Source organism: Erinaceus europaeus, chromosome 1 (assembly GCF_950295315.1).
Source record: "Erinaceus europaeus chromosome 1, mEriEur2.1, whole genome shotgun sequence".
NCBI classification, from domain to species: domain Eukaryota; kingdom Metazoa; phylum Chordata; class Mammalia; order Eulipotyphla; family Erinaceidae; genus Erinaceus; species Erinaceus europaeus.
Window position 1 is genome coordinate 25,491,732 of NC_080162.1, and position 22,917 is coordinate 25,514,648.

At 52.4% G+C, this 22,917-nt stretch overlaps 1 protein-coding gene across 4 annotated transcripts in view; it reads right to left on the reverse strand.

Annotated features, from left to right (window-relative positions):
• Positions 1-22,917, reverse strand: part of ZMIZ1 (zinc finger MIZ-type containing 1) — a 247,006-nt gene that overhangs the window by 172,120 nt on the left and 51,969 nt on the right. For 3 of the 4 annotated variants that reach the window (XM_060205317.1, XM_060205369.1, XM_060205178.1), the window contains exon 3: positions 6,190-6,282. The exons of the other annotated variant lie outside the window; for it this stretch is intronic. The gene's annotated coding sequence lies outside the window, so the exon portion shown is untranslated. The remainder of the gene's footprint in view (positions 1-6,189; positions 6,283-22,917) is intronic. 4 annotated transcript variants of the gene reach the window in all.

Sequence of the window (22,917 nt, forward strand, 5' to 3'; positions counted from 1 at the left end):
TGTGGCCCCTGCCCCTGGCTCCCTGGCTCAGGCTCCTGGCTGCAGCCAGCCTAAACGGCTTACTTAGACAAACAGGGAAGGTGCCCACGTGACTGGCTAAGGTTTCCTGGATCAGAGACACATACATACACACACGGCCACTGGCTGCAGGTCAGGTGGTCATGTGGCTGGCAGGGCAGGGCCTGCTCAGGTTTCCGTGTCTCTGAAGGACAAGTGACAGGGCCTGCCTTTTTTCACCCAGAAGAATGCCTTCTCTAAACACTTGTTCTGTGCTTCCTGGACGCACCAGGGACAGGCTAGATGGGAAGCAGCCGCTGTGTGTGTGTGTGTGTGTGTGTGTGTGTGTATAGGGGGGAACAGGGGAGTGGAAGAGGGAGGGGCACCCCCAGCCAGCCTGGCCTCTACTGGGTGTTTTCCTTCCGCCCTTCCCACCCAAAGGGCAGGTGTCTGCTGGGTAACTGTGGCGACCCAGTGCCCTCCACCTACTCCCTCTCTGGGTAGGAGACTCCCACAGCCTAGCCTAGTTTGGATGCTTGAATGCAGGGTGGGTGGGGAGCTCCATGGGTGCCAGCGACAACCTGGTCACACAGTTTTGTACCTGGGGCAGTGGTTTTGCACTGGACTCCATAATCTGATCCCAACTGTCAAGGGGATGAACAAAGGTAGCAGAAAGAGGTGTCCAGCTCCCCTTGGCCCGAGAAACATCTTGGGGATGTCATTTGGTTGTGGTCCAGGGGTCAGAGTGCTGAGAGCTCTCCCAGCTTTGAGGAGGCCTGTGCCTCAGATATTCCACCAGGATAGCAGCCCCGAGACCACCCTGCTAAGAGAGGAGAACACATCTCTTGACTGACAGGACTGAGATTCCCCATCCTGATGGGGTCTGTCTCTGCCTCTCAGGGTCCCAGCAGCACAGAAATCAACTGCAAGGGCATCTTAGAGAGGCCACAGGGAGACAGGAGTGTGGCCAAGAGTTAGCAAATAATAGTCAGCTCTACCCAGCTCCCCTGCTAAGTCCTTCACATGTACTGTGCCACTGGATCCTCAAGGCCCCCTTAGGGAGAGGGAACATGCGGGAGCGGGAGCTGAAGTTCACACTGCCGATAAGGCTGGAGGTCAGGGTTCAAATCCAGAGTGTTTGTGTTCTCAGCAGGTGCCTTGCCAGACCAGGGTCTGGGACTCCAGTTCTTTCTGACAAAGATTCTCTAGAATGATTCTGATACCAGGCTCTGGATCCCCCAGGAGTGCATGGCAGCCAACCCACCTCTCATCTTCTGTCTCTTAGGGGTGCTAAGGAAGCAGCCTGCGCACAGCTTCTGTGAATGTCTCCCCGGTGAAGGTGTATGTGGGGGGTGGACACAGACTTGGGGAAAGGGAAATTCTGGGGACACAAATAAGAGAGGTCAAAAGAATCAGGGAGAGGGCAGGAGAAATAGAAGAGGCAAGTAGAGGGTAGGAGAAACAGAAGGGCAGATGCAGAGGAGGAGCAAGAAAGAGAGTGATGGAGAGATAGTAAGAGCAGGAAGATGGGAGAGGAGAGAAGGGAGATGGAGGAGGGTAGGCAGGGATCCATGGTGGGAGGTAGAAAGGAATAAGAAAGCAAGAGGCAAAAGAAAGACAGAAAGGCAAACGGGGGTCACAGAGGGAAAGCACACCCGCCCACCGAACATTAAATACCTAACAGGAGATGACAAATCAAATGGGAATTACTGCGGTAAAAACATAATTAGAAACTTGATTGAAGTTAAACAGAATTTACATAACACTGCAAATTAACTTTACGCAGAAACTATTCACTGGGAAGGCAATGAAAAGGCATTTCATTAGTAATCTATATTTAAACAATAGGCACAATGGAGCCTTCTGATGAGGAACTCAGAGCCTTCAGCCAGAATGATTGCCAGAGGCTGACACAGGACAGAAGACAGTGGGTGCTCCAAGGGGAAGTGAGCAGAGTCTGGGGTGGGATCCCTGTGCTGCCCATGGGGCCCGGGGGTGTGTGTGGGGGGTAAGGTCGACACTCGTGGGCCAGATGTGACTCTGGACTAGTTTCTGCCCTTGGCATGCTGTGTGGCCTGGAGCCAGTGTCTTTCCTCCTCTGGACTTCTGTTTCCTCACCTGCAAAATGAGGAAGCTGGAGAGGTGGGGTATATGAACGCACCTGCAAGCCTGGCTATTCAAGGAGATTTTGGGGCAATGGGAGAGGGCCTTGGCAGTGTGGTCTGGGATTTAGTGTGACTTGTGTGCAGAGTGCCACTCTGTCACCTTCCAGCTGGGCCTGAATGCAGGCTGCTCTGCAGCCCTGGTCTACCCATCTGTTCAATGGAGATAAGCCCACTGACATCCCATGTCAATGGCAGTGAAAGGATTCAAGAAGCCATGGGATGGGGATAGCTTAGGAAAAAGTAAGTCTAAAGGCACAGGATTACTTGTCCCGTCTGCCTGGTACACTAACTAGATTACCCACAACCTCCTGCCACTGGCCTGTCACAAAGCCACACACCAGAGCATCTTCACCCTACCTGGTCCTGATGCAGTGGGAAGGATATATCCACAGGAATGGAGTGGAGGGAGCCACCAATTCCCTGCCTAGTACCATTGTTTTCTCAGCATGGAAAAGCCTTCTGGGCCTTCACCCCAACCCACCCACAGCAGGCTGTCTGTGTGTGCTTGGGTAGATGGGCTAGACTGGCCCCTTGGGTCCACTCTCCCTCATTTTCACCCCCCATTACCCATCCCTCCCCACACCCCTACCCACCCTCAGGTCATGCTCACGGGCAGCGACTCTCCTCTGCAGCCTTTCCTGACTGAGTCATGGCCATTCTCCCCACAGAGCACTGAGTGAGCCCCACAGATACACAAGGATAGGCACTCATCCCCCCGCCCCCAGCACAGCGATGTGCACACACACCAAGGGGGGATGTGCTCTAGTGGCACATACACTCAGGCTGGTGGATAGCCCATCAGGTAGGGTGCCTTTACTGATGTGCATGACACCCAGGTTTGAGCCCTGGCATCATGAAGGAGGTACTATGGCTATGGTACTGTAGTATCTTTCTCTCGCTCTGTCTCTTGCCCTGAATGAAAACGTGGTCTTGAGTGGTGACATCTGCATGCAAAAGGCCCTGATGCTAGCAAAAAAAAAAATTAGATAGCATGAAGGATCTAGGTAGTACTTATGGATTCAATAGGAAGCCGCTGGGTCACTACTGTCTTCAGCCTGTGCTTTCAGAAACATGCTCAGGCAAGGAGGAGATTTCTTGGACCAAGAGACTAAGAGGAGAAGGTGGAGGTCAAGGGAGGTAGGCAAAGGTTCTCAAATGAAAGAGCCAGAGTACAGACATCAGGGCAAGAAGCCTAGATGTGACCAGAGAGAGCTGGCCAGAGGGGTGGGGAGGGCCCCCTGCATGGGTACACCTACAGCCTGGCCAGGCATCCCACATAGCCTTCATCCCTACCTGGCCCTTGGCCCTGTGTAGCCAGGTAGGAGGGCAACGCTACCGCCATTGCCTACTCCATCCCATTTACTGCCTCTGCTCCATCTTCCCTCTTTCAAGGCCTGGATGGCCTAAGATTCAGACTCAGGCTTCTGACAACTCTATGCCTTGATAGAGGGTGAGAGGCAGAGAGATAGAAAGGGAGAGAAAGAGACAGACAGATGGAAGGAGAAATAGTTGCAGCATTGCTCCACTACTTGTGAAATTCCATCCTACAAGTGGGAACCAGGGACTGGAACCTGGGTCTGTGTGACCTACTGGGTGTGCCACCACCTGACCCAATTTATCCTCTGTCAAAGAACACTAGATACCATCATGTAGACTCTATCCTTTTTTAAAATGTAACATCACCTGGCATATTGCATGTTTACATTGTAACTTATCAGAGTAAGGTATCATGAGGACAGAGGAATCTATATATCTTATTCCCTGTTTGTGTCCCCAAAAAACAAGTGATTCCTGGCACGAAGACTTGCTCAATACATATTTAGGGGACCAATCAATGAACAAGGCTGCTTCCTCTGGGAAACCTTCTCTGATTACCTGAAGAACCAGCATATAGCCCTTCCCACCTCACAGGGGCAGAGACAGGATGCAGCCTTGAGCATCAAACTTCAGGGCTTGGTTCTGTGTCCTCCTCCATCACAGACTGCCTTCTCAGAGCAGGGAGGGCTTTCTACCATCATCAGAACCCCGTCCTCACTGCAGGCCTGGCCTGGGGGAAGAGTCAATGAATGCTCAAGGTACAATGATGGTGGGTCCACTTACTGTCAGGGAAACTCACATTAAAGCCATAACGAGATTCCAACTCACACCTATGAGAATGGAAATAAATGGGATATGACTTGGTCACTAAGAAAGATGCCATTATGCCATTTAGCACAAAGTGGATGGAACTGGAGGTGATCGTATGAAGTTAAATAAGAGGTCTGAAACTAACTATACTCCTAGTACCTCATGGTATTGCAAGTAAAGACATGAAAGACCACTAACCTCTGGATGGCTTCACTCATCTGTGGACTATGGGTAACTAAGACAAATGAACTAGAAAAAACAGTGACAAAACTGAGTCTTAGACTCTGTGAAAACTCTGGTGGTTATCAGAGGGAGGAGCATGGGGTTGAGGGGTGGGGGTAGGCTTGGGAAGAGGTAAAGGGCTGAATTTCGTGTTACTGCACAGAAACCTTGGTGGTAAAACACATATATATGGAACTATGCTGCCAATATCTCATAGTGTTGTAAAGCAATGTTAAATCAATTTAAGAGTATTATCAAAAAGTTTTTAAAAAAATGGACAAGAGGGGCCAGGTGGTGACACACTTGGTTAAGCGCTTGCATTACAGTGCACAAGGACCCAGGTTCAAGCCTCTAGTCTCCACCTGCAGGGGGAAAGCTTCAGGAGTGGTGAAGCAGTGCTGCAGGAGTCTCTCTGTCTCTCTCCCCTATCTCCCCTTCTCTCAATTTCTCTTTGTCACTGTCCAATAAATCAATAATAAATAAATAAAAATATTTAAAAAAATGGACAAGTAGGGAGTCGGGTGGTAGCGCAGCGGGTTAAGCGCACGTGGCGCAAAGCGCAAGGACCGACATAAGGATCCCAGTTCGAGCCCCTGGCTCCCCATCTGCAAGGGAGTCACTTCACAGGCGGTGAAGCAGGTCTGCAGGTGTCTTATCTTTCTCTCCCCGTCTCTGTCTTCCCCTCCTCTTTCCATTTCTCTCTGTCCTATCCAACAATGACAACATCAATAATAACTACAACAATAAAAAACAAGGGCAACAAAAGGGAATAAATAAACAAATTTAAATAAATAAATAAATAAAGTCTAAAAAGTGGACAAGTGAATTGAAAGGTAATTGGATAGGAAGACAGACAAATGGATAAACGCAAAGAAAGTTAGACAGGATGACAGTAAAGTTCAAGGATGGACAAATAGATGCTGAGTAGAAGCTCGAATGGACAGGTTCTATCAAAGGCCTAATCTAGACTGGTGGCTGCCTGGGCTCAACAACAGAACTTCTCTGGGGAAGATGAGTCAGACCCAAGCCGAACAATGTAAGTACAGAAGTGCTATGCAAAGAGGCTAAAGTCAGGCTGCTTGGGTGCAGCCAAAGCTTGCTGTGCGACTCCCAGGAGGCCCACTAACTCCCTTACACTTTGGCCTTGTGGTCTGAAGATGCAGATAGTAATTCTCACCCAGAGCTGCCAGGGACAATCGCTTTGGAATTGCAAACACTGCCACGAAGAGGAGCACAGCTATATCTTCAGTGAGACATGTCTCCGACCAGGTCCACCCGAGAAAACTTCCTCTTTCCAAGACTCACGTGGCCCCACCGATCTTGTTGCCTTCACAGAACACCCACAAGGGCGGGACTCCTGCTTCTGCTTCCAGAGTTCACACTGAACTATCTAGGTTATGACGGCTCAGCTCCAAATAACAACCCAGAATGATTCAAAGAACCTTGCAGAACTGGAGTAAATCTCTAAAACTTGGAGAGATGGGTAAGCCAGAGCCCAGAAGCACTGCATGCTGAGCACCAGCACACATAGGCATTCATAGAGGACTGGCACCCTTGGGTTTGGCATTGCCCATCCCCGGTCCATCCCCACCCTGCTGCCTAACCTCACCCCTGGCCAGATTCCAAGTGGAGGTGGTAATGTAGCCCAGATTTCAGGGCACCCGGGGTCTGGCATTACCTTTCTGGGTATGGCAGGTAAGTGACAGATGGCTCTTCTCCTCACACCCTTCGCAGCATTTGGTCTGATGCAATGGGCTTCTTCCTCCTCACACTGCGTACACAGGGAGAGAGGAGATGTGTGAGCAGCCAGAGGCCCAGACAGCGGAGAGCTCCCTCCCACCTCTGTCCCCCGCTGCTGCTAATCTTGGTGGCCTCTTGGGCCACTTGAGTACGCCCCGGGATGCCTGATTTATCAGGGCCGGCTGTCTCCTCCACCCTGCAGTGTTCCAACAAGCAAGCCAACTCCTCCAAAAGGGATTACAAAAACAAAAACAAAACCAAAAACAAACAAAAAAATCATATGTGTGTGTATGTGTGTATGTTCTGTTTCTCCTGGGGGTGGGAGTATTTTCTGTCATCTTTTTCCAAGCGAGGACAGCAGAGGGCCACGGCCTCCCTGTGCGACCCCCAGGCAGAGTGGCGGGGAGAAGCCATCAGGGTATTTTTAGATGGCCTCCATGCCCCAGCTGTGTCTCGCTCTCTGTGTCATGCCTGGCTGTGGGGGAATTATCTCATGTGGTCTCCAGCCCTCAGCCACTGCCAGAGTCACTCTCTGGACCCTGTTTGGATTCTTGTCTCATTAGGATCCACTCACTAGATCTTGGACCAACACACAGAGCTAGGGAAGAGTGTTCTGGGGGAAGCAAGCCTGTGCCTTGCCTGTGCTCTCCTGACAGGGACCCTGAGGGTTTGTGTGGAGCTCACAGAGATCCAAGAGCAGAATTGAAAGCTGAGAGTGGCTCTAGAGATCACTGACTTTCCCAGGTTTCAGGCTCGTCCCTTCATGATCCCTAGTCCTAACTAACTGCACGAGGACTTCACTCATACATACATACATACATGCATACATACTTTTGTATTATCTTCAGCCAGAAATTGAGAAGGGAGGGGTGACAGAGAGGGAGAAAGACAGAGAGACACCTGCAGGACAGCTTCATCACTCGCAAAGCTTTCTCCCTACAAGTGGGGACCAGGGGCTCAAATCTGGGTCCTTACACATTGTAACATGTGTGCTCAACCAGGTGAGCCACCACCCAGCCCCTGACTTCACTCATATTTACTTTAGTTCACTACTTTACCTTTGTGAATATGGCTTTGCCCAACATGACCATAGCCATAAAATAATTGACTCACTATACCCATTATTAACTTCCAGTATACCTCAATAAAAGGATAGCTGAAGAGACACAAAATGTGGGTTCTTTTTGGCACTGATTTTTAGAATCTTGTCATGGAAGGCCAGCATTACAGTGGGACAAGTTCTGGAAAATTCACTATTTTTTGTTTGTTTTGCCACCAATGTTACTACTGGGGCTTTGTGCCTGCACATTGACTCAACTGTTCCTGGCTGCCATTTTCCTGCCATTTTTCTCTTTGACAGAGGGTGAGAGACAGAGAAGGGAAGATACCTGCCACACTGCTCCAGGCCTCATGAAGCTTCCCTGCTACAGATAGGGACCAAGGCCTTAAACCCAGCTCTTATACATGGTGACATGCATGGACCACCAGCTAGCTCCTTTACTGTTGTTTATTAACCCTCTGCTTGTATAGAAAGAGAGAGTCATGGGGAAGGGAAGTTAGCTGACAGAGCCCAAGAATCTGCCAGCAAATATGACCCAGGGAGATAAGAGCTCGAAGTCATAGAGTGCTGGAAATTGACTCTGATGACTGTCATTTCTTTTCCACAATGGGCAAGACTCTTCCTGTCTCCAAATATGACCTCTGCAGTGAGAATCTGGGTGGATGGACACTCAGTTCTGTGAGGTATTTGTCTCAGGAGAGGATGTCCCAGTGGAGGGTAAAGAGGTGGAAAGAGACTCTACAGAGGTGCAGAAGCTAAAGTAGAGTCCTCTCCTTTCCAACAGGTTTCCCCAGGCTAGAGTTGTTCAGCAGGGGTTAGAAACAGTCCTTCTCTGGTTAGATCTGGAGGCAGAGAATGTTCTTCTAAGCCTCCCAAATACAGGTCTGGGTCCTCTGCTCCTTTGTGGGCTCTCAGGGGTAGGTAATAACTATCTTTCCCTGTGTCTAGGTCTCCCAGCATATGGCTTGGGGGTTCAAGCCTGATGACCCTGGAAGTCCAACTTGAAGCTTTTGTCTCACTGAACCCCTTTGGGGACCCCTGGCCCCGTGCCCTGGTTGCCAGTATCCTCCTGCTGCCGAGAACAGGATGTGGGTGTCAGGAGGTGAAAGAGAGTGTGGGGTCGGGGTGGGGAGTGGCCTCAGGACGGGACTTCCTGAAGCCAGATCGGTTTACCACAGTCAGTTGGGCCCAGGACCGCACAGCTGTGAGTTATAAATGTCCCTGTCAGAGCCCTGGCCAGGGGGCCCTGCTGCCAGAGGAGGCACCAGGGTCCAGAGCCCCCACTCCTCCGTGGCTCCCTTAGCCAAGGTCCATCTTCCAGGTGCTGCTGCCAGAAGCCCAGCTCTCACAGCTTCTAGTCTCTCCAACATGGCTCCTCTCTTGGGCATCTTTGATTCCGAGGGGGATCTAACACCCATGTCTCCCCTTCCAGGTGTGAATTTTGTGGTCTGAGCTACCTTGAATGTTGGCCGAGGGCAGGGGTCATTGTGACTGCCACCTGGCACTAAGCTGGGGCTTGGCACACAGCCAGGCACTCTGGTGCCATTTTGGGGAGCAACTGTTCCAACTCAGCAATCTGCCTCTTACCACCCCAACTGTCCCCTGTGATGGCCCATGGGGTACTGGTGAGCTGGTGGGTGGAGGGACTCCAAAGTGCAGTGTAGTAGTCCTCTGTCCCCAGGCACAGGCTTCTGTGCCCTGTATGTCCAGGGGTGATTCCTTGAGGAACCCCTTCTTGTGGGTCCCATTCTTCAGACTGTCCTCAGAGCTCCCTCAGCCTATGCAATGGGGTGTGGCTCACAGTCTAGGGTGCTAGGTGTGGCCTGTTTATAGGAAGTTAAGTTAGGTCCCTCAGGCCCCATGGTCTGGACCATCTTCTGCTCCTGGGGCCACCAGGGAGGCAGCGCAGGGTCAGGCCTCGGAACTAGAATGACTAACAGACATAAGCAAGGGTAGGGCAGGCTTGTGGGGCCTGAAGCTTACCCTGTTCTGGAGGTACTCGTTAGAAATGCATACTAACTTACACATATAGATTTACAGAGAGAAGAGAAATCACAATGAATTCCTAGAATTTTAGGAATCCAAAGGTGCTTTGTTTTGCTTTGTTTTTTAATTGGAGAACTGCTCAGCTCTGGGATATAGTGGTGCCAGGAGCTGAACCTGAGATTTAAGAGTCTCAGGCGTGACAATCTTTTGCATAATCACTAGTTATCTCCCTGACCCTCCAAAATGCCGAGGTTTCTATAAACAACTGATGAGAAAATGTTTACCCAGAATGCTCCTGCAGGCAACCTGCAGCCCCTCCCCATACAGAGCACCCCACAAGTGCCTGCAAACCTCTCACTTTCCCAGGCTGTGAGGGAAGGTGCCTGGAGCCCCCTGAGATTGCCCTATATGTCTATCCTCAATCATTTTTTTAAAACTTTATTTATTTAATTTGATAGGACAGAAAGAAACTTGGAAGGGGGATAGAAAGGGAGAGACAGAGAGAGAGACCTGCAGCACTGCTTCACCACTTACAAAGCTTCCCCTCTGTAGGTGGGAAGCAGGGATTTGAACCCAGGTCCTTGTACACTGTAATGTGTGCACTTAACCAGATGCGCCACTGCCTGACCTGCTCCCCAAATCAGTAAGAAAGATGAAACTAACAGCGATACATAACATTCATGAGCTTTAGCCTGTGGATATGCTAAGCATCTTCTTAATGTGAATTAAATTGACTCACTTAATCTCACCACCACCTAAGGAGGAGTTACTAACCCCACTCTAACAGATGAGGACACAGACACAGAAAGGTTCAGAAACCAGCCCAAAGTCACACAGCTACACATGGGTGTCACTGCTAGCCCTTCACCGCTTCCCTCTGATGACTGCTTGGAGGGACCAGGAGAGTTTTCCTTCAGGTGGCTCCAAGGACACACTAACCAGATGCCACAGGAAACCAAGGCCCATTCCTGAAGCCATTCATTCACCCCACACAGTGCTTAGGTGCCCAACATCCAAGTCTCCTCAGTAGACAGGAGCCTCTTGCTACTTCACTCTGCCCAGCTACTAAGCCTCTTGCTAGCTTCACTCTGCCCAGCACCTGCTGGGTTCCTCTTCCTCCTTGAGCAAAAGCAGGGCCCATTTGGACTTCTGGAGTCAAATGCTCTACCCCTGAGCTATTACCCCCCCCCCCCATTTGGACTTCTGGAGGAGGGCCATGCCATGTCCTGGAGATGGGCCTCGGGGAGGGTGAGGTATGTCTGAGGTCATGTGGCCCACTGTCCATCACCTTCAATTTACAGCGAAGGACAAGGGGACTGGAGAGAAGTGACATGCCAAGATTCACCAGAGACCCACACAAAGCCTGCTGACAGTCTCTGGCTCTCCTGGACCAGCCAGGCGGGGGTGGGGGCAGGCACCCCCTCAGAGCAGAGCCTTTGTCCTCTCCCTTTGTTTTCCATCTGTCCAGGCCCAGGTGGCCTTGCAGGCTTCCCCTGATTGTGTGTGGGGTGATGATAGGGCAGGTGGGGGGGGGCAGGAGATCTCTGGCCACAGTTAGCAGCTGGGGAGGGTCTGGCTCACTACCAGCTGACGGGGCTCTTCTCTGAGAGGTGCTTGTGCAGTGGCTCTGACCTCAGCAACTCTGGGGGGCTCCCATCTGGCAGACAAAGAGAGAAGGGCTCTAGAAAGTGCACCTCAGATTGGGCTCCTTGGCCTCCCAGGTTTCCAGCAGGTGCTGACTCAGGCCGCCACCTCTCTGGTGGCCCAGAGAACACCTGACCTTCTCAGTGCCAATGTTCTTTATGTGACTTCCTGTCCCCCAGAAGTAGTCCCCCCCTCTTATATTTTGTCAGCACTGGGGCTTCACCACTCCGGAATGTCTTTTTCAGACAGAGACAAAGACAAAGAGGTATAGAGAGTGGAGGTCACCATTCTGAAGCTTCCTCCAGTGGGGGCTGAGTTTGAACCTGGATCACAGAGATGCCAAAGTAGTGTACCCTCTGAGTGAGCTATTTTGCTAGCCCTGAAACAATCCATTTTAAACTGCCTCTAAGGGAACTAATTCCTACTCACTGCAGGTATGGGGTGAGGCTGGTCCCTGAGGGCCAGGGACCAGCCAGTCCTGCACTGGGCCCCCTCAAGGGACCCTGGTCTCACCATCCCCCAGACTTTCTGATCTAGCATTCAGCCCTCCTCCAGGTGCCCCCAGCTTCAGTTACTAGAGCTTTTAAGCTGTATTCATGTTCCATCTGAATTATTTACAAACTGTTACTTCAATCACATTGAATCTATCACTTTATTTTTACTTAAGTCTCATCTAGAGCAACATTGTCTTGAAATCAAGGGTTTGATGTGTTAATTATATTTTCCAAATACACACAAAGATGAATACATAATATTAAGATTTGAAATTCAAGCCTTGCATGTGTCCTGGCCACACCTCAACATGCATGCCCAGGGTGCAGGCTGGTTATCTGAGGGAAATGGGCCTGGCCTGGGTGGCCAGTGAATGTAAGGCCCAGGGATGGTGGGGCTGGTGTCATTGGTGCCACGTGGGCAAATGGGAACAGGCACACATTTGCAGAAGCACACACATAGGGTTTGGTTTGGGGCAGGGGCTCACACCCAGCTACGATTTTCCTCCACTCATCTGGAGTTTGGTCCAGGTCTTTCTCCAGCTGCACAGAAAGGCATCTCCATGCAAACTTCTCTGGACCTCAGCATGGACTGCAGGCTGAGCACTGGAAGTGGAGCCCAAACACCTGAGTTCAGAGTCCATCTCTAACAGTGTCATACTGGGGACCTCTCTGGGTCTCAATTTCTTCATCATCACACAGAAAAAGTAAATGAGCCATGAGGATTCTTACGGAGCTATCTCCTGAAGCCCAGCACTGTGCGGGTGTTCCTGGTGACTGCTAGACTCCAAACAAGCCCTCTAACCCCCACATGGCCACACCTGATCCCAGAGTCTCCAGTGGCATCTGGGGTGCAAAAGGGAGACAGGGCCATCCTGCGTGACAGCTATAAAATTAGATAATCAGCTAATCACCAGCAAATTAGCATCCCATCTTTACATAGAACAAATATAGTATTTACGTAAAAGTTGTTAGGAGTTTCTCTCTTTTTAATTAGCAGAAATAAATGCAAAATGAATGGTAATTAGGCAGCTGATGGATTCGGTAGTACAATTATGCCTGCAGCAGTGCCCCAGTCCTTAAACGCTGCATGCTCTAAGGAATCAGAGAAGCCTATTTATATAGTTTATTTATAAAACAAAGTTAGCAGGAACAGAGGGGTGAGGCCTGGGCACTGCTAGGGGAGGGGCCTAGGAGGCAAGGGCAAAGCAGAGCTGGAGGAACCGAGGCAAGGAGTGGCGGGGAGGGCGTTCAGCACTGGGCTGCACCACCAAGACCCCCGCATGTCTATTTCGGGCCCCACATGTGTTGCTGGGAATGGCCTCCCTGGCAGGAAGTAGGCTGGAGTGGTGTGGAGGGGCTGGGAGCAGCTGTTTCATGCACTACTGTCTGTTCCTCCCCTCCCCTGCTTCGCACTTCTCTCTTCGTTGCCAGCCCTCTTCCTTCACTGAGCATGTCTCTGCACTGTATCCAGAAGCATAACTTTCTAGAATAGTCTCCCTCCCTTCCAGGAATCCAGAGGAGCCAGGTCCAGCAATAACGTCCCCCAACATCAGCACTAGGTTCCAGATCAGTGTAGCACCCGTTAGTAGACTCCCAAGAGGAGGCAGAGCAAAGGAAGAGACAAACATTGGGTTTTGAAGGATGCATAGGAGTTTCCCAAGGAGGCAGAAAGCAGCCTCAGGTTATGCATGTGCAAAGGCTGGGTGGTGGCAGTGCATCCTGGGACTGCAGGGAAGAGGGTGCCAGCAGTATGGGGAGTGGAGAACAGGCAGGGGCTCACTGCCAGGACTCTTCAGTGTCAGGCTGGGTCTGGATTTGCTCTGAGTCATGGGGGAGGGGAGTGGACCCTTCCTACTTAAAAGTCCTTAGAGCTTTCCCTGCCCCCATTCCCAGTCAGGCAGAAAGAGGGCCAGGGCGGCAGGCCATTCATTAGAGGCAGCTGGCCCAGCTCAGTAGAGCAAGTGAGCTGAGCAGGAGACTAACCTGATTAAGAGGGACAGGAGGCTTGTCTGTGGGGGAGGAAGGGTGACTGCTCTGAAGGGGAAGGGGGGCCTTTCACGGGTCTTCTGAGTCAGAGACCTGTCTTCCCCAGAACGAAGCTCCCTGCCCTGCCCCTCCCCCTCCTCCAATGTCCCCCAGACCTGGCTGCTGGGAAAGACCTCAGCCTGGGTCGTGTGGATCTCCCAGACTCAAAAATCAGGTCCACTGATGCCTTGCCATGACCTTGAGGAGCCCTCCCAACGCCTGGCCTCGTGTTCTAGTCTCTAGTACAAAGGCGGGAGCAGGAATGGGCGAGAGAAGTGACAAACTGACCTGTAGTCCCACCCCACAGCCTTTTCTGGGCATGGGATTACTGAACTCGATGTGGCTTGAAGGGACTTGGGGTGAGGCAGACACTCTCTGGTTTGTCTCAGTCCCTGCCATACCCCTGCCTTGGGTCAGTCCACTCTGCATGCTTCACACAAGCACACTTCTGCACGGCCACATACCCCTTTCTGGCTAACAAGCCTTGGTGCTGGGCTCAACACACAAAAAGCTTGGGAGCTGGAGAAGGGAAGGCAGAGAAGGTTGGAGACAAAAGCCTTTTCCTTGCGGGAGAGATGGAGCCATGTGGCAGCACTGGGTCTGGATGAGCACTCCTTCTCTAATTCCAGCAGCTGTCCTCATCTCAGTCCTTTTCTCAGTGGGAACAATAAGAGCAGCCCACCCTAGCCCAACCCACCCTACCCCTGGGGGAATTTAAGGGGTGACCTATGTGCTGGGTTAGCTGTGACCTGGCATGCAGAAGGGTCTGAAGGGTATCACTAAGCAAAGTGCCAGGCTGCCCAGTGTGGATAGTGCCTTCACTGCCAGCCCATTCCTCTAGAAAGATTGTGGCCAGGAAGCCCCCTGTTCCCTGCTGTCACTCAGGATCTTGCCCTGCTCTGTAAGGGCAGGTGGGGATCACAGGGCGAGCACTGCTCTCGCTGCTGCTGCTGCAAGTTGTGCTCCTGCTTTAGGCCAAAATCAATACTAAACCTCCACCAAGCTTGTTTTCCCAGAACAAGGGCCCCTCATGATGACATCCCACCCCTGGGGGGCTGAGGGTCACCCTGCCGCACCACAACCTTTGCTGCCCACCAGGAGGGGTGACCATGGGGGTGGGGTGGTTATGGGGGGGGGTAGTGGGGGGAAGAAAGGACCTGTGCTGGGCTGCTCTAAGTGCCTCTCCCAAGACCAGCCTGGTGCTATTCATCAACTGGTTTTCAGGGCTGTGAGAAATCAATGGCATTTGTGCTGCAAACTCATCATTAGGACAGGAAAAACTCTGCAATGGAATTGATTTGTTTAAATATAATAACACAATTTAACAGAGGACTGTGGGGGTGGGGAAAGGACCTGAGCAAACAGAACACACAACAGCTCAGAGAAGGGGGGAGGTGGGGTAAGAGCCAGTCTCAAAAAGCCAACAGGGCCTTCCAACCCTGGCTCTGTTTCCCCATCTCTCTCTCCCTGCCCTCCCCCATCCCCATCCCCCAGCATCTGGGAGGTGGCAGGAGAGGGCATGTATCACTTATGAAGAGGCTCACATCTGTCCAGAAATAGCCCTTGAAGGGTGGAGCACTCGGTTGAATGTACATGTTGCCAGGCACAAGGATTTGTGTTCAAGTCCCTGGTCCCCACCTATATGGAGGAAGCTTCACAAGCGGTGAAGCAGGTCTGCAGATGTCTCCCTTTCTCTCTCCACTCTCCCCTAATTTCTCTCTGTTCTATAAAGACAGACAGAAAGGAAGGAAGGAAGGAAGGGAGGAAGGAAGGAAGAAAGAAAAGAAAGAAAGAAAGAAAGAAAGAAAGAAAGAAAGAAAGAAAGAAAAGAAAGGAAAAGAAAGGGCCCTTGCCCAGCCTGTGGATGGGCTTGGGGGCCCAGCTGCTCCCACCCTGCAAACTTTCACTAGGCACCTGCTGTGCTCACAGCACCTGTGGAGGGCTGAGGGGGGATGTAACCAGCCTTTCTTGACCTCAGCTCCACAGACCTCCTGTGTGTAGTACACAGATGAGGCAGGTGTGCAGGGGGGTCAGGAGGCCAGTGAAGGCTGGGGTCTCAGAAGACCAGGAAGGGACTACAGGGACGGAGGTGGGGGGCAGGGGCAGAAGGTCCATTCAAGCAGAAGTGCAGGCCCCTTACTTTAGGATATGTTCCTGTTTGCCCCAGTAATAATGAGAATTGACTTGACATGCTTTTTCATCCACTTTTTCATTCAAATAGAGAGACAGACAGACAGACAGAGAGAGAGAGACCCCAACATTGGAACTTGCTTCCTTGACATAGCACCCCACCCCCAATGTGGTGCTGAGACTTAAACCTGTGTTGCACATAGCAGTACAGGTATCTTATCTGCTAACTCTCTACAGCCTTAGAATTAATTGACTTTACTGATCCTTAAAATGTTCCAGGATGCTGCAAACACTTAACACATATCATTTCGCTGACTTTCAGCCTCTGTGGAGGGACTTAGAAAGCCCACATTCTACAAATGGCAGCTCAGAGAGGTTAAGGAGACTACTTGCAATCTCATAGCTAAGCAAACCATGAGGCTGAAAGCAGACCCCAGGCCTCATGCCCTCATTTCTGCCCATCCTGGCCTTATTGGGCTTCCACATGAGCTGGGGAGATAGATGGCTCCTGCTGGCCAGGATCTGGGGCACAAGCTGCTCCAGGCCAGGCTGCTCAGGAAGGAGTGTCAAGAGCAAACAGGAGTGGTGGTGGGTGGTACCGCAGCAGGTTAAGCGCACATGGCATGAAGCGCAAAGACTAGATTAAGGATCCTGTTTCGATCCTTCAGCTCCCCACTTGCAGGGGGTTGCTTCATAAGCAGTGAAGCAGGTCTGCAGGTGTCTATTTTTCTCTCCCCCTCTCTGCCTTCCCCTCCTCTCTCCATTTCTCTCTGTCCTATCCAACAACAACAATAGTAATAACAACAATAACGGTAAACAAAGGCAACAACAGCAAAATTATATATGTAGCAGCAAGGTTGGTGTTCTGCTCACAGGCTCTGCTGTGGCTCACACTGCCACCTGGCCAGGCCTGAGCACTGGGCACAGAGCTGGTGTGGCACAGCTCAACCACAGGCTCTTCCAAGCCAGGGCAGGGACCCCAGGGGGAAAAGTGATAGGCTAGGTTCTGTGGGGGTGGGTGTGCCTTGAAGCAGGAAGAGAGGGCAGAAGGGGCTCAGCCTTTGTGTGAGAGAGGGGAGGCTAGGAGACTGAATCCTCAGGAAAGGGGCAGTAGTGGTATTAGGCAGCCTCACTTTGCTCATGAAGAGTTTTAACAGCAGCCTGGGAATTTAGACTTTATTTCTCGACTGACAATGGGAAGTCAGGGAGGAAGGGCTAGGTGGGGCTAGGGAGGGCTCAGCAATTTAAGGGCAAGAAGACAATGAGACCTAGAATACCAGTGGTGGGGGATGTCCAGGGGGACACAAAGATCCCTCCTGACAGATTTAGGGGAGCTGGAGTGGAGGGAACAAGAGGGAGGTGTCAAGGACAGCCCAGGCTTCACCCCCCAGCCCTCTGGGAACTCAGAGGTCTAGCTGCTGCTGCCCCAGTGAGTCAATATGAATTGACTGGTACCCCAAGGAGCACTGGGCCCCTCCCCCCAGGAAGGCCTGGCTTGGGGGAGGGCACTGTTGTGCTGTCCAGCAGGCCACCACCCACCCCACTCTGTCCCCCTGCTGACCTCTCTCCTTTGTCAGCAGTGCTCTCTCTCAATGCACCGGAAGGGCCAGTGCAATCTCTCCCGCTGCCTGGACCAGGGCTGGGGGTAGGGGGGAGGGCTACTTCACCTTCCCCCTTCTAAGGAAGAGATTTCTAGCCATCTGGGAGCAGAGGTGTCAAATCTTTCAGTACAAACAGGGAATCTGAGGCCTGCTGGGGGGCAGCCCAGGACCCACTAGCCAGAGGCCAACAAGCAGGCTCCCTGTACCCTGGTGAAGTGGACAGAGAGGACAAAAGAGCTGGCAGGGGTGTTCTAGCTGGGAAAGAGGTGTGGAAAGTGTGGGCAGGGGACAGAGCTTCAGAGGGGCACTTAGTGGGCTTAGAAATAGTAGGGAGTCGGGCAGTAGCGTAGTGGGTTAAGTGCTTAACCCACGGACTGGCGTGAGGATCTCGGTTGGAGCTCCCAGCTACCCACCTGCAGGGGAATCGCTTCACAAGTGGTGAAACAGGTCTGCAGGTGTCTGTCTTTCTCTCCCGCTCTCTGTCTTCCCCTCCTCTCTCCATTTCTCTCTGTCCTATCCAACAATGACGACATCAACAGTAATAATAACTACGACAACAATAAAAACAACACGGGCAACGAAAAGGAAAGAAATATTAAAAAAAAAAGAAATAGACAGTAGTGGGGGTTGGGCGGTAGCGCAGTGAGTTAAGTGCACATAGTGTGAAGCGCAAGGACCGGCATAAGCATCCCGGTTCGAGCCCCCGGCTCCCCACCTGCAGGGGAGTCGCTTCACAGGTGGTGAAGCAGGTCTGCAGGTGTCTGTCTTTCGAGAGACCTCTCCCCTCTTTGTCTTCCCCTCCTCTCTCTATTTCTCTTTCTGTTCTATCCAACAACAATAACAACAATAAAAATGACAACAACAAGGGCGACAACAAGGGCAACAAAATGGGAAAAAATGTCCTCCAGGGTCAGTGGATTTGTAGTGCAGGCATGGAGCCCCAGCGATAACCCTGGAGGCAAAAAAAAAGAAAGAAAGAAAGAAAGAAAGAAAGAAAGAAAGAAAGAAAGAAAGAAAGAAAAGAAAAGAAATAGACAGTAGTGCCAGGCGGGCCTGGCAGGGTCAGCCAACCTATATACCTGCAACTAGCATTTCTGGGGTATGGCACTTACAGTGCCAAAACTGGGGAGAGTTCCAGCTTCAGTTATACCCTTTTCAGACTGTGTGTGACCTCCCTGTGTCTCAGTTGCCCTACTGGGAACAGAAAGACTCTACGCATCTGTGAGCAGGGCCTGAGACCTGCCTTGGCTGTGTGACCCTGGCCCAGTCCTGTGCCTTCACTTTTAGGCCTCTAGTGTCCAGTCTGGAAACCAGTCCCCACCAAGCCCACCTGATGCTATAAGGGCCCCTGGGGTCATCAAGAGGTCTGGAGGACGACATGCCAGTCCTGTTGTGGGATGATGCCTTTATTATTCCAGAAAAGAATGCTGGCCTCCCTAGGCGGGAAGCCAGGCCAGTCCACAGCTGACAGGGCCTGAGCTGGCTGAGGTGTAAGCTGCCCGGGGATTTGCACGATCCTAAGTGCCGGGAGCCCAAGCTCATGGCTGCCACCCTGATGATAGGAGGCGGTGAGAGAGAGAGGGTGCTTTAGGTTGGTGGAGGTGAGTCAATGACCACCTGGTCTGGTCTGGGGGTGTAGCCAGCGGGAGCACCAGGCACTCACGGTGCAAATGGCAGGCCACACACCTGGCACTGGAACTTGGCTCAACGGGTCACTTCTTCTCTACCAGGCCCCTTGCTGGCTATGAGCCTTGGGTGCTTCCCCTGCCTCACTTTCCCCAGGAGAAGGGATGAGGTGCTAGGTCACAGGGAGGAGATGGGGAGCCCATCTCTCACCTTCCTCATACTAAATATCCACTCTGGAGTCTACTCAGGAGCCAGTACCTTAGGCCAGACTCAGAGAGACTCAGATCTCAGGGGCTGGAGATCAACTCTAAGGCCAGACGGCAGGCCAGGGTCCAACATTTCACCATTTCCCAGCATCCAGCACCTACTCACACTCTCACCCACTGAAGCACTGTCCTGCTATGGCTCCCGGGAATCCAAAGTGCCAGGAAGGGCCTAGGGAAACTGCGGCACAGAAGTGGGGCAGTGCTTTGCTAGGGACACTTGGCAAGTGAGAAGCAAGGCACCTACTTCCTCTTTCTTCTGCCTCCTGGCCTCCAGAGGGCATCTCCAGCCTCATTTCCTCCCCTGCCAGGTCTCTGCCCTCCTTACACAAAGCCTGCTGAACCACTAGAAGCCTACCTGCCTGCCTGCCTTAGGACTCTGGCCCAGCTGTTCCTTATGCTGAAATGTTTTCAGGTCAATCATGCTCATTCTTCAGAGCCCAACTAGAGCACCACCTCTTCCAGGAAGCTCTCCCTCATCCTCAGGTTGCTCAAAGCCCCGAAGATACTGTCCTAGGTACTGCAGGTGCTGCCTTTGCCTCCAGCAGGCTGCTGGGCACTGGGCCATGACTTAGTGAAGGGGATGTGGGACATGGAGGTCCCTGGCTCCTGAGTTCATTTTCCTCCTGCCGCCCACTGCAGACCTTGTCAGCTTTCAAATCAGGCCATGACTGCAAAGTACTCTTTTTTAAATTAATTAATTAATTAATTAATTAATTAATTCCCTTTTGTTGCCCTTGTTGTTTTATTGTTGTAGTTATGATTATTGCTGTTATTGATGTCGTCGTTATTGGATAGGACAGACAGAAATGGAGAGAGGAAGGGAAGACAGAGAGGGGGAAGAGACAGACAGACACCTGCAGACCTGCTTCACCACTTGTGAAGCGACGTCCCTGTAGGTGGGGAGCTGGGGGCTCGAACCGGGATACTTATGCCAGTCCTTGCACTTTGCGCCACCTGCGCTTAACCCGCTGCGCTACCACCAAGAGCCAGTGCCCCCAGCTCACACCACACTGTGGTTTTGTGTCTTGCCAGTGTCCACACCAGCCACACAGCCAATGCAGATAAAGTCAGCAGTAAGCCCAGTTGAAAGCCTGAGCTCCACTTGGGGCCACTGTGGGGTATACCCTCCTATTGCTGGGCCTCAGTTTCTCCATGGATACCACGAAGTGTTGGGGTGGTCCTTAGATGGTCTGTAAAGGTCATTTTTCTCCCAGGTGAGGGTCCAGAGGTGGGCTGCAGCCAACAAAGGGCTGCCTTAGCCAACAAAGGGCTGCCTTAGCAGTCCCACCAGAGGCTATCTGCTCTTCCCCCAAATCACTCTGGTTGTGGGACACAAGGACACAAGGCCTGGCTGCTCTCACCCTCCCTGTGTGACTCAGTGAGAGCTGGCTGAGAAGACACTCATGGGAGAAGCACCCACAGTGGATGCCACCCAGAAGTCCTGCCCATAATTCCCTTGCAGAACCCACTGGGGTACTGAGGTTGGGGGTCCTGGGCTACATGCAGAGCTTCACACATCCACAGGGTGATAGAGTGCTGGGGAGGGTCCAGGCCTGCCCCACCAGCCTCCTGCATCTGCTGTGATGACGCTGTGTGACCCTGGACTGGCCTCCAGGCCTTTCTGTTCCAACCATGTCAGTGAATAGGTTTATCTGTGTCTCCCCACACACCACCAGGCAGGAGTGGCTACTGAGGGTGGCTCCCGGGCACCTTCAGATTTGGCATTTTGGGAGACCAGTTCTTCCCCTGATGCAGATTCCTGGCCCCCAGCCTAGGAGATCCAAGAGGAACCTTGATTACTAAGAGGGCCAGGGCACCCAGGACTCAGCAGGTCCAGACCTACTCCCCTCTGCTGCCACAGTATCAGGGGATCAGTGAGTCCCCACCTGCAGATCAAGGCCCCTTTCCCTCCTGGCTTTTGTAAAGAAGCTGTGGCAGCCCCATAGCCTCTTCTGATGTCCCCTATCTATAGATCAAAGTCATGCAGTCACACCATGTCTCACCCTTCAGGCCCCAGGAGCTGCCCTGGCACCTGCTTCCAGCTGTGGTGTGGTGGCATCAACCTTCCTCTCCAGCTAGACTCCCTGCCTACCCACCATGCTGTGTAGAGACTCCAGGAAGGGCCTACTCTGCTGTGCAGCATTCAGCTCCCTCCTCCAGGCAGCCTTCCCTGCCTGCCTCCCCCAATGACAGGGAAGAGCTGCTTCTAACCCCTAGCTCCCAAGGCCTTCCCCCAGCATCTGCTCAGTACAGTCTGTGCTATAAGACTCTGTAGCGTCCACCTGAGCCCAGGACTGCACTCCTCCAGCTTCTCACACAGATTCTCCTTTGGTTGTGGGTGGCCAGTGGGGTGCTGGAATCCAGTGAGGGAACAGATTCCCCCAGCAAACATTCACGTTTGTCCTGGAGACTGATGTGGCGAAGGACTACATAATTTACTGTCAGGTAAACCTGGGCTGAGTGCCAGCTCCCCTGATCACTCTGTGACTGTAGGGAAGTTTCTAAACCTCTCCGTGTTCTGAGTCCCCTCATCTGCACCGTATAACAAGCCCAGCTCCACCAGGCTGTTGAGGTCATTGAGAGCACCGCAGTGTGAGGCCGCCCTGAGCTGGCCTAGCCCTCTGGTCTTACCAGCAAACTGCTCAGAGAAGGGCAGTGACTAGTCTAGGGTCACACAGCAGCCTACGACAGGACAGGACTGAGGTTTGAAGGAAAGTCCTGCCCTATTGTCCCAGAGGGCACCCACCCCACATTAGGCAGGAATGGCCTGTGTGCTATGGACTGCTTCCACTTTTGGGCTGGGGCAGGGGTGGCAGGCTGCAGTGCCTATGTGTGTGAGGGGGTGGGAGCTGGGCTGCAGGCACCAAATTCCAAGCAGGGAGAGGGTGTGTGTGCATTCTCAGCTGGTGCTGAAGACTGACAGGCACGCCACACGGGGACCCTGGAATCCCAAGGTGACATGGCCAGGCCCCCTGTCAGCTGGGCTTGGCATTCAAGGTTCTTGTAGCCAGTGCCAAGCCCGCCTTACACCGTGCAGCCCTGGAAGCCTGCTAACGGACAGCTGACTCCATCAGGCATAAAGCCACAGACCCAGGGCTGCAGGGGTTGGCCAGGGAGGGAGGCCACTACCCCACATGAGCTTACCCAATGAGCTCTGAGAAACAGCTGCTTGTGCTTGCCTCATCGTAAACCTCGATGCAGCCCACCCCCGAGCCCTGCTGTCCTCCTGCAGGACATGTCCTTCTGCACTACCATGTCACTCTTGTATTTTGACAGCCCTTGGGGTAGCTTTACTGCTCACCCCAATTGTTCCCCAACCACCAGTCTGTACACTGTTGAGAGCTAATCACGTTAGATGACATCCTTTGTGGAATCCCTCATAGCACAGCAAGATGGCTGCAGTTATGTCCGCTTCATGGAGGCACAGAGAGGTTAATCCACTGACCTGAAGTCTCAAGGAGAGGACTGGAAGAGCTGAGAACCCCGAAGCCTGGGCTCAGAGTTTGTACTGTGATGGCAACTGTGCTCTGAGTGTGCCAAAAAGTGCTCTGAGTGCCTGCTACCAAGCGCCAGCTACACGGGACGGTGTACGGTTCTCTTGCCATGTCTAGCGGCTGCTGGGCTCAGCCTGACTTGAACCTTGTTATCTCTGCCTCTCCAGGGAGTCACATAAGCCCTGAATCCACCTGCTGGTGACTTAAGCCAGGGCATCCACAGCTGGCACAGGGCTGAGGGGGTGCTGGGTGACCAACCTATGATCCCGGCAGTTCTGCCGGGTTGGGGCTAGAACCCTTGACCGGGGACAAGCCAGCCTTCCAAAATACTGGAGTGTGA